Source organism: Apis cerana, unplaced genomic scaffold, assembly GCF_029169275.1.
Source record: "Apis cerana isolate GH-2021 unplaced genomic scaffold, AcerK_1.0 scaffold3_AcerK, whole genome shotgun sequence".
Classification (NCBI taxonomy): domain Eukaryota; kingdom Metazoa; phylum Arthropoda; class Insecta; order Hymenoptera; family Apidae; genus Apis; species Apis cerana.
Window position 1 is genome coordinate 237,501 of NW_026893561.1, and position 5,000 is coordinate 242,500.

The 5,000-nt window shown below is 53.9% G+C and overlaps 1 pseudogene; it reads right to left on the bottom strand.

The window, feature by feature from the left end:
- The window catches only part of LOC133667735 (large subunit ribosomal RNA), a 9,612-nt pseudogene that overhangs the window by 2,862 nt on the left and 1,750 nt on the right, over nucleotides 1–5,000 (bottom strand).

Here is a 5,000-nt window from a genome sequence, read left to right on the forward strand (position 1 = left end):
CGCAGGTAGTCGGCAATGAGGAGAAATAGGTTCCTCGGACAGCCCCTTTCCCGCAGGCGGTGTAGTATACTCGGCCACCATACGTGGTCGAACGCTCCCTTGATGTCGAATAGTATGGCGAGAACATATTTCTCCGTTGATTCTCTTACCATTTTCCTCATCTCCAGGATCGCGTCCGTCGTTGATTTCCCGTACGAAATCCGAATTGATTCGTGGCCGCGTACCGACTGTCCGAAAACAGCGGTCTGAGTCTCTCCGCCAGCAGCTTTTCCAGGCACTTCCCGACCACTGAGAGGAGGCAGATCGGACGGTACGAGGCTGGGTCCGATGCGTCCCTGTCGGGATCCTTTAGCAGGGCGCGGATCGAGCCCTCCTTCCAGGTCTCAGGGAAAATACCGTAGCGCAGACATGCGTTAAAAAGGCCTCGCAGCTCTCTGCAGATGATGGCGTGGGAGGCTTTAAGGACTTCGACCTCGATCCTATCCGGGCCCGGCGCTTTGCCGTTCTTCATCTTGCTTATCGCCCGCCGGACTTCTTCCTTGTCGAAAGGCGGCGCATCGTCCGTCGTCGGTGGTTCGACCGCCGCTCGACGTTTCATTGTTTGTGCCGCTGTGATATCTGGTGTGTCGTCCGGGACGAGGGAATCCAATAATGCGCGAGCGCACTCCTCCCACTTTGGTCTTTTCCTATCGCCTGCGTGCCATTCTCTCGGCGTTGCAACGACGGCCTCTGGCGCAACCTTCCTACTGCAGAGTTTGTAAATCACACCCCATGGGTCACGGTTCCCTTCTTCGGTGACGAATCGCTGCCAACTTTCTCGTCTGGCCTTTTCGATTTCCGTTTTGTACTCCCGCCGAATGTTCAAATATACGGTTCTTCTTTTCTCCCTGAGTTCGGTGTACGCTCCGTCTGGAACGCTTTTCTTGCAACGTACATCCTTCTTTTGCGCTTGGTCAGGGATTCTGTCCACCATGTCACTGACTTCACGTGCGCCTTCTTCGGCTTCATCGCGTAGTTGCACGCCTCGATGATGGTGTCTCGCAGGGCAATTGCCGCGGAGGAGACTCCCTCGGCCGAGTGGATTTCGGCGTTCAGACGTCCCCCGCTCCGCAACTCTTCGATACGCCTTCGGAACCTTCCCCAGTCCGCCGTTCTCGTGTTATATCTGGGGAGTGGCGGTTGATACTGCTGTCCTCGCTGCGGAGCCACACTCGTCAGTATAACGTTATGGTCACTGGTTGTCCATTCCTCCACGACAGACCACCGCCTGACGAGCTTCAGAACGCCTCGGGACGCGAGAGTAATATCGATAGTCGAGGCGCCCGAATGCGAGCGGAAGGTGGGGGCTGATCCCGGCTCGTTCAGCACCGTGAGATCGAGGCTCGCTAGAGCAAGCTCGATCTCCTCGCCACGGGTATCCGCATGACTGCAATGCCACAGAGGCGATCTTGCATTTACGTCGGCCGAGATGATCAGTTTCTCTCCGGGAAGCGTGGACGCGATTTCTTCTATTTTCCTGATGTATGGTCCAACGCTATCGGAGCACTGAAAATAGATGCTTGCGAGATACATTCGTCCGAAGGGTCCGATCACCTCTACACACACGCAGTGATCGTCACACAGGTGAGTCAGCTTGGTCGCCGTGATCTTGGGGTTACGGATCGCTATTCCGGCCATGACCGCGGTGCCTGGTTTGCCTCCGGAGACCACGAGCACGCGCCGCCCGAATCCGATGAATTTCCCCCTCGGGTTATACGGTTCTTGCATGAGCAGGATATCTATGCATTCCTCATCCATGACCCGCGCGATCTCGAGCGTAACGCACTGTGCTCTCCGCATGTTGAGTTGGGCCAGACGTAGCTCGCGTACATCTTCGTTGGTTCTACTGGCCATAGTCCGTTCGCAGCAAGACCTGATTCAGAGCCGCGGTATAACAGGGACAGGCTTTATCCGTCACGGGGTGTGATGATGTCTTTCCACCTCTCTTGCAGTTGTGGCAGACTGGGCTTTTGTTTTTATTAGGGCAGTTTTTGAAGGCATGGCCTTCTTCCGCGCAGTGACCGCAGATTTCTTTGTCGTTCCGGCAATATTTGGCTGTGTGACCAAAGCTGTGACACTTGTAGCATCTCGTCGCTACTATGTAGTCCTGTACTCTGCAGCAGTTCCAGCCGATGTAGATCCGTTCTTTTTTAATGAGAATTTCGCGCACTTCCTTGGAGGTCTCGAGCACCCAGTTGCATCTTTCTTTTTTCCTGTCACCCGTCTTGAATGCTAGCCTTACTTGTCGGCGGAACATTTCTTTCGTGTTCGAGTCTAAGTTCTGCTCTATAATGGCTTTCATTGTCTCCTCGTCGTTGTTGGCTCTGGGAACATCGTATATTATAACTCGTGGGCTTTTCTTCGCCGGGACACCGACCACGAAACCAGCCTCTCTCAGCTTTGGGTGCTCGAGAAGAGTCGCGAGATCCTTTTGACCTGCCGTTTCTACGAGGATCCCATTGCCACTAATTTTCTTCACATGTTTGACCTTGAGTTTTTCCGCCACGGGCGAGACTATTTTTAATACGGCTTCCTTGGTTTTCTCGGAGCTACTCGCGACTCCTGTGTCGGAAGGGGTTATCGTTATGGAGTTTGGCGGATTCCGTTTCGTGTTCGTGAGCGCCGCAATCCCGGAGCGCACGCCCACGCGTTCCGCGTATGTCATGTTAGGTTTGCCCGGTTGTCGTTGCATGGCTCTTTCAACCGTTTTTTCCACCGCTTCTTGCATTTGTTGGGTCTGTTTTGCTCCTAACGCTAATACCTGACCCTCCAGATTGCTATTATAAATTAGACTTCGTTGGAGGAGCGTGTGAATTTTCGTCACCTTTGATGTAATCTGTCCCATTACCCGTTTCGGGATACTGTTCTCGGGGTCTGAAAGGATGTTGAGTATTTCCTTGTAAGCTTTTTCCGCGCTTGTTCTCATCTTGAGGGAGGATAGGATTTCTTTTAATTCGTTTATTTCGTCCCGTGATTCTTCCGATATAATGGCTGATTCTTTCCCGGGACTTCCGTTCTTCCGTCGCGACTTTATCTTCCTCTTTGATTGAACGGGGCCCGAGTATTCCTGTTCGGACTCCTCGCCGGACGATACCTTCCTTTTTAGGTAGAAGGATCGCGGATTCTCGCAATCCATATCCGATGTCTCGGTTGCGCGCTTCGCAGACTTAGACATTTTGCGATACTCCACCCTACGCTCGTTCGATAAGGCAGGTCGACAAGGCTGGTCACGCCCTCCGAGCCTGGTCGGCAAGGCAGGCCACACCCTCCCGAGCTTGGTCAGTAAGGCAGGACGCGCCCCACCGAGCTTGGTCGGTAAGGCAGGTCGCGCTACCTGCGCGTTATCCCGCAAGCGGTGAGCGCCCCGGGCCGGGGTACACGCGACCGCAGGTAGAGCGCTCTCCGGTCGTCAGTAGTAACCGTACACGAACACTTGATGGCGCTGCGATCGACAGACGCCGAAACTTCCAATATGGCCGACAAGCGTTCTCTATCGGATTATTTTTAGCGTAGAATATTTATCACTGAGACATGTATCACAACGATGTACAAAATCGCTTCTTCTCACCGTCCCCAAGCGGCACAAGTGAAGGCAGGGCAACGCATTCAGTGCGAAAGAAGGAAATAAGAAGACAACGTGATCGCCCACGTGGCGTCACGCAGAAGACGGACGCGCGAACGTTTTTCGCGATTCACGGCCCCCTACACTTCCGATCACACTGATAACACGGCCACTAGTACACTTCCACTATAGGAACACTTTGAAAAGCACCTTATAATTAATAACGCACAAAAACCACTCAAAACCACTTAGAATACGGAGCGACGTGAAGACGCGTCCGTAGTCCACCGCACCTCACCGTAGATAGGGACAGAGGGAATCTCGTTAATCCATTCATGCGCGTCACTAATTAGATGACGAGGCATTTGGCTACCTTAAGAGAGTCATAGTTACTCCCGCCGTTTACCCGCGCTTTTTTGAATTTCTTCACGTTGACATTCAGAGCACTGGGCAGAAATCACATTGCGTCAACACCCTCGGGGGCCATCGCAATGCTTTGTTTTAATTAGACAGTCGGATTCCCCTAGTCCGTGCCAGTTCTGAGCTGAGCGTTGAATGGCGGCCGAAGAGAGCGACCACGACGGCAAAGCCGCCACGGAAGCCTCGCAGCAAGGAAGATCCGCGGGAGGCCAAGGCACGGGACCGAGCTCGGATCCGGGGTGCGAGGTACAAGACCACGCCCCGTTCAGCTCGCCCAGGCCCGGCACGTCAGCCAAACCCGCTTCCCGACCAAGCCCGACACGCCCCGCTCCTCAGAGCCAATCCTTATTCCGAAGTTACGGATCCAATTTGCCGACTTCCCTTACCTACATTAATCTATCGACTAGAGGCTCTTTACCTTGGAGACCTGCTGCGGATATGGGTACGAACCGGCGCGACACCTCCACGTGGCCCTCTCCTGGATTTTCAAGGTCCGAGGGGAAGATCCGGACACCGCCGCAACTGCGGTGCTCTTCGCGTTCCAAACCCTATCTCCCTGCTAGAGGTTTCCAGGGAACTCGAACGCTTATACAGAAAAGAAAACTCTTCCCGGATCTCCCGACGGCGTCTCCAGGTCATTTTGGGTTACCCCGACGAACACTCTTACGAGGGCCCGAATGGTATGCGGTTCCGCTGCCGGGTTCCGGAATAGGAACCGGATTCCCTTTCGCCCAATGGGTGTGTTTCTGGTCTCATATTTCAATTTTTATATGTTTGTGTGTATGATCTTAGGACACCTCATTTACATAGGATTTCTCTTAGGGCTTAGGATCGACTGACTCGTGTGCAACGGCTGTTCACACGAAACCCTTCTCCACGTCAGTCCTCCAGGGCCTCGCTGGAGTATTTGCTACTACCACCAAGATCTGCACCGACGGCGGCTCCAGGCAGGCTCACGCCCAGACCCTTCTGCGCACAC